Here is a 15883-nt window from a genome sequence, read left to right on the forward strand (position 1 = left end):
TTGGGATTCCAGCACATATTGAAGACCAGCTGAGACACCCAGGTTTGTGGCCTGAGCAACTACTGGATTCTGGGACTTTTCATTCACTAAATCAACCATTGTTGGATTAGCTGGACTGCAGCCTGTAGGTCATTCTAATAATCTACATGAGAGCGAGAGATTCACAGTATAAATTCTGTTCTCTAGAGAACCCCGACTAGGACATAGTGTTAGAAAAAGTAGGAGGTGTGGCCTTGATGAGGAGGTGTGTCACTGGGGGTGGGCATTGAGGTTTCAAAAGCCCATGCCAGCCCCAGCCCCCGTTGCATCTCTGTCTCTATCTCTGTCTGGCCCCTTTCTTCCTCTCTCTCTTCCTCCCTCCCTTCAAACAATGGAATACTAGACAGCAAGAAAAAGAATCACACTGTTGGTATATGCAAAAAGATAAGTGAATCTCACATTAGTTATGACAGCTGCACGGATTGAACTGCATCCTTCTCCAAATATGAAATCTTAACTGCCAACATCTCGACTAAAACATTGTTTGGCAATAAAGTCATCGTGGGTCAATTACTAACAGTTCTTACAGTTACTAAAGGTACTTAGCTCATCAGCTGTCTGTTGATGAGACAGACAACCTTGGAGAATCTCTTTAAAGAAGTCAGGTTTATTTTGGCTTACAGTCCCTCAGCCAGCTATGGGGCAGGGTCTGCAGAGGAAAGTTGCTCACTTCCGGGTAAGTGGGAAGTAGAAGGGGTCACAGAATAGAAATTAAAATACAACCTTAAAGGCCGATGGCCTCTAAGTGGATCTAGCTCATCAAGTTTCTGCTTCCTTCCCAAAGCTCCATCAGCTGATGCGCCTGAGCCTGTGGGGGACATTTCAAATTCAAATTATAATACAAGGTCATATGGAAATAAAGTGGTACCTGGTGTCCTTACAAAGCAGTGGTTCTCAACCCTTTAAAACAGTTCCCCATGTTGTGGTGACCCCAACTATAAAATTATTTTCATTGCTACTTTATAACTGTAATTTTGCTACTGTTATGAACTGTAATGTAAATATCTGATATGTGACCCCTATGAAAGGGTTGTTTGACCTCCCCAAAGGGGTCACAAACCACAGGTTGAGAATCAGTGTATGAAGGGACAGCCAGGGAGAATACTGTGTAATGACGGGGGCAGGTTTCCAAGTTCCACCACTGTATGCTAAGGAATGCCAAGGTTGTTGGTGATAGAGAAAGGAATGGAACAGACTCTCTCCAAAACCTTGGAGATTGACAAGACAACAAATGTCTAATGTTTCAAGGTGTCCAGTTTGTGGGATTTTGTTGCAACAGCCCAAGTGAGCTAGGATACGAAATGAAAGAGACTGGACAAAAGGCAGTGGCCTGTAAGTGCCATCCCTACGAGAGGGCAGACTGGCAGAGACGGCATGGAGAACAGTCAGTGGTGTCTGGGGCAGAAGGGAAGACCTCTACGGAGAAAGACGGGGTCATGATGTCATACACTGGGGCTGGGCTGGTGATGCTACTGCGTGGGATGGCCTGGTGCTCACGCAATGAGGCCCCAGGTTCAAGCCCTAATACTAGCAAAAGTTAGTAAATAAATCTCTAAATTTACAAGGGGTGGATTTTTATTTTCTATAGATTGTACTTCAAAAAATCTGACAAACACCAAAACCAAAGACATACTCACAGAGAACCGTCTGCCTCTGCCTCCCAAGTGCACCACCACTGCCCGGCAATACTCTTGAACTTTACATCCAGATGCAAAGGCAGCTGACTTCTCTCTGTTTGCTTTAGATATATTTTACGTAGGTGATTGTGGCTGAGTCATTTGAAATGTGTTGCAAGCGTCAGGGCAGTTTATCCCTAAACATTTCAATATACATCTCTTAAGAAGAATATTTTTCTTCATATCTAAAAAAGCAACAATAACACCAATTAGTTAATTTCAGAGTCCAACCTTCTCGATGAAACTCAAAACATTTGGGGTGTTTTCGCTTGTCTTTTGTTTCTGTTTTTGATTCAGTTTCCTCTTTCGAACCAGGTTTCAATGATGGATCATAAGATCATTTGAAGATGGGGGTGGTGCATGTCTGTAGTCCCAGCACTTAGAAGGTGAAGGTGTGAGAATCATGAGTTTGAAACCAGTATGACTGTGGGGTGGACACCATCTCAAAAACCCAAAAGATATATATATATATATATATACACACACACACACACACACACACACACACACACACACACACACACACATATATATATATATATTTGGTTGTTATGTTTCTTCAGTCTCTTATTCTAGAGCAGCAGTTCTTAGCTTTCCTAACACTGTGACCCTTTAACACAGCTCCTCATGTGTGGTGACCCCAACCATAAAATTATTTCACTGTTACTTCGTAACTGTAGTTTTGCTACTGTTATGAATCATAATATAAATATCTGTGTTTTCTGATGGTCTTAGGCGACCACTGTGAAAGGGTTGTTTGCCCCAAAGGGGTCTCGACCCACAGGTTGAGAACTGCTGCTCTAGAATGATCTTCGCATCTCCCCCCCCCCCCCCCCCCGTCATTGATCTGAAACAGCTGTCTTCGCGCCAGCAGTCTGCGTTTGTCTGAAGCTCACAATGGCGTTACCACGTGTTTCCATCTACCCTAGGGCTCCCCAGGAGACAGGTAGGACTAAGGGTTTGATCAGATTCAAGGTAGACACTCTGCTCAAGAATTGTTCAAAAGTACTAGAGACTTCTTCAGCTTCTATTATTACTATCCTTTTGTCTTCCTAAAGACAATTTTCCTACTCTTTCCTCTCTCATTGTGTATCTATGCAAATAAACCATGCAAACAGCCCGGCATGTCAGCTAGATACGGAGATCACAAAGGTCGGTAAGATAGTCCCTGTCCTAGAGAAGATGGGTGGATGAAATAGCACCCCTTGTCACCCAATTAGTACTTAGTGACTGCCATAAGGAATCAATCAAGACAAACACGGTCCTTGCTTCCAGTGAATTCAGACAGACATTCATTAAAATAGCCGGTAATATGTTGCCCTGGCTAGCTTGAAACAAGCTAGAGTCATCTGAGAGGAGAGAACTTCAATTGCATCAGTATGACCCAGCTATAGGACATTTTCTTAATTAGTGATTAATATTGAAAGACCCAGCCTATTGTGGGTGGGGACACCCATGAGTTCTCAGTGCTATAAAAAAAACAAACTGAGCAATCCATAAGAACAAGCCAGAAAGCAGCACCCCTCTGTGGTCTCTCAGCACCCCCCTCCATGGCCTCTGCAGCAGCACCCTCCGTGGCCTCTGCAGCAGCACCCTCCGTGGCCTCTGCAGCAGCACCCTCCGTGGCCTCTGCAGCAGCACCCTCCGTGGTCTCTTAGCACTCCTCCGTGGTCTCTGCATCAGCTTCTGCCTCAGTTTCCTGCTTGGTTTAAGTTCTTGTCCCGGCTTCCCTCAGGGGACTATGATTCAGGATATGTAAGCCAAACCAATCCTTTCCTCCCCAAGCTGTTTTTGGTCATGGTGTTTCATCATAACAAATTAGTAACCTTCACTAAGATATACACGCTATAAAAAAACCAGCTCGACTGTGTGACAGGAAACTTGAACTGAAGGCTCTGCCACGAGGACTGAAGGGTGGACGGGATCATGGAGGTCAAAGAAAATGATGCGGAAGAGCAGCTGGAGAAGGGCGGAGGAAGCTCATTGGAGGACAAAAGATTGATTACAGTCCCCTGAGGCAGAGCCTAGGAGGAAGCCACCTCTGTGCCGGAGAGGCTGCTTCCCTGAGAACAGCGGACTAAGTTGAGCCTGAAGCTGAGCAAAGCAAAAGGGTGTGTGGGGGGGGGGAGTCCAGGGGAGATGGGGACACCCACAGCCTAGGAGAGGGTTGCCAGAATTAAATCTGTGGAGGAATTATGTCGGAGAAAATGATGGCACGTTCTTGACAACGTTTTAATCTCACACCTAACTCCTGGCTTACTGAGGATGGAGGGATTTTATTGAGGACAGAGGGATTTTAAATCACACCAATTTGAGGAAAAACTGTTGGTCACAGGCTCACAAGGGGAGAATACCTGCCTGGCTTGCGCAAGGCCCTAGGCATGGCACACATGCACAAGCTCTAACTACAGAAATTTACTTAGAGAATTATTGTCTGACAAAGCCAGATAAAAGGAGCTAGAGATCCTTTTATAGATCCATGGTGGCGCACGCCTTTAATCCCAGCACTAGGCAGGCAGAGGTAGGGGGATCTCACTGAGTTCAAGGCCAGCGAGTTCCAGGACACCCACCCAAAAGAACCATGGGTCCGTAAGAAAAGGGTGTTACTTCATTCCACTCTCCTGAGTGCCCAGGTTAGATTAAGTGGTTCAAACTGACTATCCACTAAAGTAAATATCTCAGTATTGTTGCTTCTAAGAGTAATTATTAGAATTAAAAAGCAAAAACAAACAAACATCATCAACAACAAAAACCTTTCCCTAAGCCTTAAGAGACAGAGTGAGAAGTCAAGCTTCTGACTCAGGAGTAGCTGTTTGAACTGCCCAGCATGGCCCAGTGCCACACTCCAGTAGCCTCAGGGGTACTGTGCATGGCACAGTGAGTCACAGTGGTACTGTCAGTGGCACGGTGAGCCACAGGGGTACTGTGCGCAGCACGGTGAGCCACAAGGGTACTGTGCGTGGCACCCGTGAGTCACAGTGGTTCTGTCAGTGGCGTGGTGAGCCACAGGGGTACTGTGCACGGCACGGTGAGCCACAGGGGTTCTGTGTGTGGCACAGTGAGAGAAAGGTTTTGGAAACTTTGGTCAATAAAAGAAACAGAATTCTCTTTAATCTCACTAAGGCCCAGGAGAGATGTCAGCAAGAGGTAAACGACCCAGTATGAATGGTCTGGTTATTTTTAGATGTTTCCTCTCCATCCTTCTCGCCTTCCATCAGGAAAACGGTTGTGCTCGAGAAACAACCATTTGGTTGTTTGATTTGCAAGAAACCAAAGCACCTAGAAAGAACCTCTGGGAGAAGGCACAGCGGGGCGCAAAAGAGAAAGGGCCTTCAGGACAGTGAATCTGAGGGGGCTTCGGGGGCATCAGATGTTTGGGGGTGTTGCTGGCCAGACATTGGCTTCAGTGCTGTGGCCTCCAGCCCGGTTGCACACGACCTTCAGGCTGAAGGCCTTAGAGAGTTCTCAGATGTCTGTCTTTTCCATTACACTCTGGGGTGGTCAGAATGAGATTGGAAAGCCCGAGTCATCCATCACCTTCCAAGATTCGGATTCTCAGTAGCCAGTTGGAAGATAGAGGTGTTAACTGTCCCTGGGGACTTTCCAGTGCCTCCTGTTAAAGGCGAGTGTGGTACTAGTTGCTGTAGATAATACATTATCTCTAATCCTCTCAACCGTCCACAGAATGAGGCCACCGACGTCTAGGGAGGGATTCACAGGCTCACAGAGCTAACAAACCAAGGCTAAAAGATAAACTTAGGGTCACTGAAATTTGAAAGGGTTTATGTGACCAATGATTCATGAACCACGCAATGCCAAACCACAGGGGAAAACTTAATAAAATGCTCACAGAAGCAAAACAAAATATTTGGCCGGTTAAAGTGAAACACCCCTAGTTAGGGGTTAGCCGGAAGTTTCTGGTCGGTGATCTCTAGGGAGGATCAGTTACTGAGTTTTAAGTTTTGTTTTTCTAGACTGTGAAGAGTGAGGTGTCTTCCATCCCATCTCAGTCAAACCACCTTCTGGTTATTTTTTAAAAACAGAGTTTTCCATTGGACCCTGTGAATAGTGCTTGTTAAACTCTCTGGTAGGAAGGATTTTTTTTTTTTAATTTCTACATCACCACAGATCGATAACTTTGTGAAGTACAAAATGAAATAAAAGACACAGAAATAAAAGTCAACATTGTACATTCTTCAACCGACTGTGTGGTGAGGTTTCTAGACATGGAAGCTTGTGCGAATGAATCTCCTGCACAACCCTAGAACTGACATCCTAGGCAGGAGGGCACATCTGACCCCTTTCCAGAATTCCCCCCAAACATCTGTGCCTGCTTTCCGTGGCAGATGACTCAGCAGGACTGGCGTGGCCAGCAGACACTCCGCAGGGGATTCTGAGGTCCATCCATAGTTAAGAACTGCTCACCATGTTTGGAAGAGCTGGCTCAGCATTTAAGACCATGTGGGTTCCCCACACACCTTGGGCGGCTCCCAATCACCTATTAGCCACATCCAAAGGAGCCCGGCACTTCTGAACTCTGTGAACACTCATTCATGTGCACATCCTCACACGCAGACACTGAGACACGTGCACGCATAATGCAAGTCTTTAAAAAGAACCATGCATTGCTTCGACACATTCCCCAAGCTCTTGTTTCCATCTTGGTGTCCAAAGAAGCAAGGACCTCCCCAGAGCCAGTAGTGAACAAGGATGGGAATGCTAGGGGATTCAGGAATTTTTGAAGTCGTCCTCCCTAACCTCTGTATTATTCCCTGGTACTGTTTCAATATCTTTGCAGCTTAAAGTGTCTGATGTCTGGGGCCATAAGATGTTGTCTTAGAGGGCAAAGGTATAAGGTCTAAGTTGCATCCTTAGGACCTACACAGTAGAATTCAAGTCTATTTGTCTATTGTTTTTCCCATCAGTATCCTGTTGATCTATTGGGGTTTGTTTTTTTTTTTTCCCCCTTGGGAGACAAGTCAGGGCTTCATATTCTCAGTGAAGTTGGTAGGTTCACTGGGCCAGTATGCCACCACTGACCAGTGGCTAGCTCACTTCCCTGAGGTCAGCAGTGAGTGCTCCCTTGTGGTGCTGGCCTTTGTCTGAAATAATGGGGTGTTTCTTTGCCCCAGGCTGTTCTTTCCTGAACATGACTAGCTACTGAGCCAGCGTGTCATATTTTGGGATGAGTTGTGGACTTTTTAGTTCCAGAACCTTTCCAGACACCGAGATATATAATTGTTATCACACTCTGCGATTGTGGAAGTCAGAGGATGACTCGCATGAAGGAGACGGACAGACTGTCCGAGCCGAAACACTGTTTATTCTCCCATTGCTCCCAGTAATGACTTTTCATTGGTGTGACTGGTGCAACGAACTCTGCTGTGTTAAATGAGTCTTGTGCACACAGTTTGCCTCTTCCCTTCCTCCACCAGGGTTTGTATTGATTGTTTTGTTTTGAGACGAGATCTCGTATGGCTCAAGTCGCCTCAAACTCTATGTACCAAGGGATGACTTAAACTTAAGATCCTCTAACATGACAAGCCTGTGCTCCCTTCCTATAATAGCTGGTTTCGATGTCTTCCCTGCCCCCTTCCTCTCCTCATTTTTTTTATGCTAACAATTTAATTTTTTATCTTTATTTATTTATTTATTTATTTATTTATTTTTAAGCCAGGCATGGTGTCACATGCCTTCAATCCCAGCACTGAGGAGGCAGAGGCAGGCAGATCTGGATCTCTGAGTTCAAGGCCACCCTGGTCTATAGGTTGAGTTTCAGGATAACCAGGGCTACAGGGAGAAATGCTATCTCAAAAACAAACAACGAAACAAAACATTTTTTTAAATTTATTATTTTCTGTGTATGAGTGTTTTGTCTGAATTGATGTTTATGTACCAGGAACATGCCTGGTATATGCAGAGGCCAGAAGAGGGCAGGAGAGAGTTTCAGATGCCCTGAAACTGGAGTTATCATGTGGGTGCTGGGAATTGAACCAGGGTCCTCTGGAAGAGCAACCAGGGCTGTTATTTCTGTGCTATTTCTGTAGTCCTAGACTGAAGACCTCTTGATGGACAGTTGCTTTCAAGTGACATCAAAAGCTCCTACAAATTAATAAAAGATATAAAAAGGAGAGGATGATTTTGCAAAGAAGAAATAATAAAAATATGAAAAATGCTCAACATCACCAATTGGAAAAACAAAAAGGAACTTTTGCCCCAAAGTGGCAAACATGTGTATTATCAAATATTGTCAAGAGAAAACCCCTATAAGCCACTTGTGAAAGTATACATTGATTGGATTCCTTTATAGGTCTTTCTGCAGGTGTCTAGCTGCACCCCAGGTCATAGGTCTGCAGGTGTTTGGCTGCAGGTTACAGGCCCCTCCCTCCCACACGAGCTCCTCAGAGCTGACTGTGCATCTGTATCACTTGAGAAGCTGCAGTCAGCCGTGGTAGAATTCATGTTAGACAATTAGAAAGGGCTTCGGCCTTTCCCCCGTGATTTTGGAAAGACAGCTGTTAAACATTTATCAATATCCCAGTGCCAAAAAAGCATGTAATCCACGCTCTAGTTAGGCTCTGAAATAGTCTCCAAAGTTTCGTGTGTTCAGACTTGGTCCACAGCTGCGTGAGCACCAGCGGGAGGAGTTGGAGCTTTTAAGGGGTCAAGCCTAGTATCATACTCATTTCTGAGCCAGTGCGGGACTATTTTATCATGATCTTCTACATCTGGCCCCCAACATAATTCTCTCCCAATAAGGTTTGCCCTCAGGGTTAGGGACATCAATTAGGGATTAATTATAACTGGTATAGGGTTGGAGGTTAGGGTGAAACTTATGTAGGCTCAAGGATCTCTTTTGAAAAAAGAAAGGGAAATTGGATGGAATAATAGGTAGATTGGAGTGACTGCACTCACACTAATAATAATAGTGAGCAATAGAGTGAATACTTGTGAGCTATTATTTATAGACTATTTACATTGGTATAGATTCTTATATATTTGATACAAATTCAAATTATATTTGTTATATTAAATATGCTCTTATTTCTGTTTACAATATTTGTGTACTTAGGCAAAGTTATTTTGTCATATTGTATGCATGCATGCTTCTACCTCTGCTTAAGACATTTTGTATATTGATACAATTTTAGGATATAGTTATCATATTGCGCTATATATTTCTACCTCTGATCAAGATACTTATACATTGTTTACATTTTGAGGTCATTGTCCTCATTTGCTGCACAATTGTTTAAAGATTGTCTAACATTCTAATATGGAGCCTTAGTCTTTAAGTTATATAGGTATTGATAAATATAGGTCAATATTGATAATATAGGTTGTCATACTTACAGTTAGATTAATCAGGTTCTTTTAGATACACAGAGATTGTATTCCACATAGATAGATAATCTTCTACCACTTCAAAGAACTGTAAAATATGGCATTTAAATAACTTAGAATTCCGTTGACGTGAGACACGATTACTCCTGGTAGCACTGATCTATTCCCGAGAGAATGCTGGTCACTGAAGATATTCCACTTGGAGCTTGTTTTCTTGTTGGCAAAACTGCCCTTTGGGCAAAGAACTGCCCCTGCCTTGACCACTGAACAAAATGCACAGTGTCTGGACAGGACAAGCAGGATACAAGAGAAAAGCCTGCCAACCCTTGCCAAGACAGGCTAAGATGGTTTTAAATTTTTTCCTGCCTCTGAAAATGGTCTGTCAGTTACTCTAGGCCTTAGCCAAAGTTGGTTTCCTCAATGTCGCAAATGAGACTTTGGCTGATTGCCCCGGTAGCCAGTTGTCTCTGTCATTTGTTGCACATTTTGGAAGTTGCTTGATTGCACTTCCTGTTTACTCAAGTAATATTTCCCGCCTCAGGTCTTTGATGGGGTTGAAGACTAGATAATTGTAGTTTCTTCTCATGACTTGGCCAAGCCATTTCTAATACAAGACTTAGACTTAGGATAGGCTAATTATTGAAACATTTAGTGTATGTTTCTTAATATTGTTTATGCTGGTTGTAATTCTAATTTTTTTTACTTGATATCTGTTCTTATTGTATATCGTTTTGTAGTGGGTTTGGAACTCTCTTATTTAGACAAAAGGGGGAGGTGCTATGGGAACTCCTTCAGCCAGTGGCCTCTGAGATGCTGGACCACTTTGGGTGTGGCCTGGGGTACTATAAAAACAGATGTAGAACCGTGTGCAGCCTCTCTCTCTCAGCTGCTGGATTCGGCTCCTGTTCCCTGCTTGTGCAGTGGACTGTTGATCTGTGAGTCTATCGCTAAATAGAGAACGCTTCATTATACTCAATTCTGAGCTAGTGTGGGGGTACTGTATCACGATCCTCTACAGAAAGTGTTCTTAAAGGGGACTGTGTGTCCCCAGTGTATTGGTCAGCTTTCTGTCACTGAGCCAAAATACTGAAGGCAGCCAATACAGGAGAAACTGTTATCTTAGCTAATGGTTCCAGACATTGAGGGCTGTCTGGTTCTGTTATGAGGAAAAAGATATGGAGGGGAATCTTTACTTCATAGAATCAGAGGAGCAGAAAGAGAGGAAGGGAGAGGTACCAATATCCTCTTCAAAGGCATGTTCTAATATCCCTACTTTTTTCCACTGCTAACCTCCCAAGCAGCACTTTGAGAGCCGTACACAGTTAATGGGCCAGACTGCCTGATGCAGAGTAGATGTGGCCTTGGAGTCACACAGCCTTAGTTAGTGTGGTGACCACTCCTCTCCGAGGGCCTCCTGGAGGCAATAGGGACTTGCTGGGTTTTGCCCACCCACGGGTTCCTGTGCTTTGCCCAGAAGGGTTGAAAGCTGATTCTCCAAGGATGCGGACGAGGAGGATTCTCCAGTTCTTGAGGGATCTTGAGAACCAAGTCCCTTATCTCTTTGTTTTTTCTCGGCGTCTAGAGGGGAAAAGGGGTGGCATTTGTTAGAGCGTGCATATCCTTCCTTATTTTGACAGGATACCCGCAGCATTTCTGTGTCTGAAAGGAGCTGAACAGTCCTAACAACTCTTACTTAATACTCCAGATTATCTGTCTGTTTTTAACTCCTGACAGTGGGGTGATTTCCCCCTGAATTTCTTCATCATCTCAGGTGGTGATACAAGTGCAGAAGACAGCTGACGGATGGTTTAAACTGATCATAGATGAACCTGTAAGATGGCTCCTAGGGGCAAAGGGTGTTGAGGAAAGGCTCTCACTGCCTACCCCTCCATAGCCACTGAGCTAAATCCCTAGCCCCCACAGGCACCATCTTGGTCTGCGTGGGCCATCTGTCCTGGTACTATTTGGAGCCTCATTTAGTCCAGCAGCATGGATCAGCCTGCCTCCAGGGAAGGAAACAATGTTATATAGCTGGCTTGCCTTTTTTTGGCAATTACTAGCTGCTATTGGTTAATAGGCAAATCTCAACCCACTGAGCAAAGTTCAGGGTTTTGTTTTGGTTTGGTTTGATTTGTTGTTGTTGTTGTTGTTGTTTGGTTTTTCTCTGTGTAGCCCTGGCTATTCTGGAACTCACTTTGTAGACGAGGCTGGCCTCCAACTCAGAGATCCACCTGCCTCTGCCTCCTGAGTGCTGGGATTAAACGCGCGCAACACCACCGCCCATCAGCATTTTTTTTAAAATAAGTCATAGTTCTTCCAGAAATTTGCTTAGGCATTAAAGGCATGACAGCTAGAATTAGCTCTTTTCTGCATGCTTCCTCCTTCTGTGGATGGCCTCGGCAGTTCTCAAGAAGCCGGAGAGTTGATTGAAGAACACCTTCCTTGCCAGCTGGGCTGGAAAGGCCACGCAGCTCCATGAAGGCTGCCACATAGTTGTCTCTGGTCTCCTCCCTGGGGAGGATTCAAGCCCTGGGGGTTCACTTCACTAGGCAGCTCTGTTAGCAGCTGTGTGTTCTCTGAGCCCGTTATGTTTGGCTTTGTTTGGCTTCCATGGGAACACAACTTTTTCTTTTCTCAGTTCTCTGCTTATAACAACTTGTCACTGAGAACCTGAGCTTTGTCCAATGGGCTGGATGTGATGCACACAGATTCGTAAATACCCACGAGGGAAAAAGAAGCGTCTCCCAGGAAGACGGTGACCCCGTTCACTCCTGGGAGAGTACTCCTTTCTCATCGGAAGACCCGGAGATGTTAGTCCTACTCTAATTTGGTTTCTTTACCCAGCTATCCTCAGATTTGTCCTATTTTTAAAACCTTGGCTAAAAGCCGTTCTTGAAGGTCTGGGCGTAGTGTATTAATAGCTCTCTACTAGAGCACCTCACTTAGGGTGAACAAGGACCTAGATCTGATTCCCAGGACAGAAAACCAATCAGACCCTCAATCAATCAATCAATCAATCAATCATCAATCAACCTACTTAGATTCCTACCTTCTAAGTCAAGCATGGCGACGCATGCTTGCAATCCCAGACCTGGGAGGCAGATTGCTAGCTCAAGACCTGGGGTACAGAGTGAGACCTTTTCAAAAATAATCTGAAGCCTCTCCTGCGTCTAGGCCCCCGGTTCTGCTTTGCTGAAGCCCTTTTCACTACTGAGTGCTTCAGCGGCTCCTGAGTCGGTTACCTGTGAACACTTCGCGTTGCTGGACGTAGCTCCCTGAAGACGGCTCCTAACAGCGGCAGCAGCAAACACTGCTGTACTGGCTTCCCGGGAGAGACCGCTCGGGAATTGAAGTGTGTTCCCCCACGTAGACCCAGTAACTCGAGGCGGGCATTGCCGTGCTAACACCTTTTTGTTTGTTTCTGTTTTTACTTTTAACAATAAGAAAAGGAGTCACAGAGCTGTTAAGCTGACCAAAGTCATGTAGCAGTAAATAAAAGGCCAGAATTTGACCCCGTTCAGTAGCCCTTCAGTCTCCGCGTGACGCGTCTTTTTAGTTGTCGCTGTTTGCCTTTTTGAGACAGGATCTCATGCCGTGTTGCCTAACCCTGTACATTAGACTCGTCAGCCCTGTCCTCAGACCAGCAGGATTCCTCAGACGAGCAGGTTGAGCTGCCCGAGGAGTCCGAGCAGTGCCGTGATACAGACAGAAGTCTAGCGGATTGCGGAGCTTTCTTGCCTTATCAAATGGAAACCACGGATTTGGTTAATGCTCAACTCCATTACCTTATCTTTTGGTGTTTATGGATCTCCTCAGGAATATGTGGGTGTGTAAAGGGGATTTTGGTGCTCAGAGAAGGGATAGAAGGCACACAAAGATGTGTAACAACAAATGGTCCCTTGCCTTAAGAATCCCCTAGCCTCAGGGAAGACACGGGACAAAAAAGAGGTGTATTGATGTTGGGCAAGTTCAGCAAGTACAGGGATGAGGCTGGTGTGCCTCAAAGTGCTTCACACGGTCCACACATGACATTCTTTCATAGGCTCAAAATTCAATTATTGGGCTAGGGAGACAGCTCAGCAGTTGGGAGTGTATCCTGGTCTTCCAGAAACAACAGCCCTGTTGGGTGGAAGACAACCACTTGTAACTCCAGCTCCAGGGGGGACCCAATACTTCTAGCCTCCTCAGGAACCTACACACACATACACATACCCACACATAGATAAACACATGTATACAACATTAGAACAAAAAAAATCTTTTATAAATTGTTTGTTGTTTGTGTGTGTGTGTGTGGTGCATGGTGTATATGTGTAGGCGTGCACATCTGTGCATATATGCACAGACCAGCAACTCAGGGTGTTCTGGTCTGTTACTCTTCCCCTTAACCTGATTTCTTTGAGTCAGGGTCTCTCACTGATCCTGGAGCTAGGTGACCCTCTTGTCTCTACCCTCCGGGCATATACGGCCATGCCCAGCTTTTTATGCAGTTGCTGAGAACCAAACTCGGGTCCTCATGCTTAGATGGCAGACACCCTTCCCCACCGAGCCATCTCTCCAGCGCTCACTCTGTAAGGTTCTTAATCAATGGCTTTCTGATGAAGATATTTTTGAAACAGACTGCTGGAAATGAAGCTAAGGCCATCCTGAGGATAAACAGTTGTCATCTGTCTAGGGGTTGTTATGAGACCATGGGGGACAGGGGTCACACATGTCCTCGCTGTCTGAAAACTGCTGGCCCCGAATGTGTGGGGTTTTCCCATAGAAGAGATTTTGTAGCTTCCACCATTTCTTTTATTTATTTACTGTGTATCTGCAGAGGTTGGAGGACAACTTTGGGGAGTTGGTACCTTCCTTCCATGATGTGGGTCCTGGGGATGAAACTTGGGTCATCAGGCTTGGCAGCATGCACCATTGCTTGCCAGATACCTCCCTGGCCCTCACTGGATTCTTAGATTTAAATTGCATCTGTAAGGTAAGAGCCACTAAACTAAGGTTTTGGAGGTGTATCCACACATTTAACTATATTAATGCACCTGTAAAACAAAATAGGTACACACACACTTATATGCACATATGGGCATATGCTCTCATATGCACAGAAGTATCTGGAAGCCTCTTAACGGAATGTTAAGAACAATTACTATGGGAGGGAAGTTTTTTTTTTTTGGTTTGGTGTCTGTATTTTGCTTTTATTTTATGTGTATGTGTATGTACATACCTGCTGCCTACTGAGGCCGGAAGTGCTAGATCCTCTGGAGCTGCTGTTACTAACACTTGTGCCCTGCTGTGTGAGTGCTGGAAACTTAATCTAAGTCCCTGGAAGAGCATCAAGTGGTCTCAGCCTCTGAGCCTTTTCTCCAGCATGCTCCCTTCCACCATGTCTTTGTAAAGGAGGAAAAGGAAACTTACTTCTTGCTCCATTCAATCCTGTGCTGACTTAAAATTTAAACCCTTGTGTCACGAGCATGTGCGACTTGACAACTGAAGTGTCACAAAACGTGGCCGGCTTTCTACTGCAGCCCAGGGAGCCTTGCTGGGGCACAAGGGTACAGATGCCACTGGGCACAGGGGTACAGATGCCACGGGGCACAAGGGTACAGATGCCGCAGGGCTCACCTTGTACTCTGCTGGAACTCATTGACAGCCCAGAGCTAGGCTTTGTCCAGCAAGCCTGGTTGCCGAGGGAGGATAAGGACAGCCACCTGCCTGGGTACAGTGGACAGCCAGGAAGCCCCATTCATGTGGTATGTTGCCCTCAGAGACGGGTGCCACTGAGTGGGAAGTGAGACCAAGGGTGTCATAAACAGAACCAGGCTGTGTGAAAACAATAGCATCCTCCAGCACAGAGCAACCTGATAAGGACACAGAATGAAAATGACTGGGCCCATGCACGGCCTCCTGGGTCAACCAGCATCCTCGCTGCGTGGCATATCTGGGTCCTGGCAAGGACACAGTTTATTTATTCATTCACAATCACATTTCTCTAGAGGCCCTGACAAGGCAGGACAGAGATGGAAAACAGCAACCCCAAAATGTTCTGACCATGCCCTTGTACAAGTCTGCTGCCAATCTATCCAGATGTTTGAGAGGATGCTAAAATAGTCTCTGCCGGTGTCATTCATCAGTCATTCTGAGATCTGTGCCAATTCATAGCCTTGGTTCTGGATAGAATATAAATAATATAAAAACCTCACATTTCTTTAGTATAAAAGCAGTTGCCTGGTGGTGGTGGCACATGCCTTTAATCCCAGCACTCAGGAGGCAGAAGCAAAGAGATCTCTTGAGTTCGAGGCCAGCCTGGTCTATGGAGTGAGTTCCAGGACAGCCAGGGCGACACAGAGAAACCCTGTCTTGAAAAACCAAACTAAAACAGTAACATGGCATCTTAAAAGTTTAGGTTTTTTTTTTTTTTCTTTTTGTTTTTTCAAGGCAGGGTTTCTCTGTGAGATCTACCTGCGTCTGCCTCTTCCCTGAGTGCTGGGACTAAAGGCGAGTGCCACCACCGCCTGGCTAAAAATTTAGTTTTTCTACAACTGCCCTCAGAATCGTTTAAACTGTTTCACTTCGTTCTGTCTGTGCCATCAAATTTACTTCCCCTCCTCCAGTGCTCTCCAGAATTCGAGTCTCTAATACCCACAGGAAACAGAAAACCAGTTTCAAGCAGGTGAGCAGAAACAGAGAAAGAACATCAAGACCTAATTATAGTCCTGGGCAAACGAATGATATTAATTCTCATATTTAATCATCTGCTCGTGTACAGCTTTGTAGTTTACTCTGCTACTTCTGTGCTGAGCTTGTCGGCGATGTCACTTGGCTCCCTT

The 15883-nt window shown here is 45.2% G+C and overlaps 1 long non-coding RNA gene across 2 annotated transcripts; it reads right to left on the reverse strand.

Moving 5' to 3' along the window:
• Positions 1-7549: 7549 nt before the first annotated feature.
• On the reverse strand, positions 7550-12629 carry LOC119823588. 2 transcript variants are annotated; one of them, XR_005286979.2, is made up of 4 exons: positions 12302-12629; positions 10509-10637; positions 9069-9147; positions 7550-7817 (listed from the first exon to the last, which is right to left on the reverse strand). It is a non-coding gene; the product is annotated as an uncharacterized LOC119823588 (long non-coding RNA). The 2 variants fall into 2 exon arrangements; XR_005286978.2 differs by lacking the exon at positions 10509-10637.
• Positions 12630-15883: the final 3254 nt, after the last annotated feature.

Source organism: Arvicola amphibius, chromosome 1 (assembly GCF_903992535.2).
Source record: "Arvicola amphibius chromosome 1, mArvAmp1.2, whole genome shotgun sequence".
NCBI lineage: Eukaryota > Metazoa > Chordata > Mammalia > Rodentia > Cricetidae > Arvicola > Arvicola amphibius.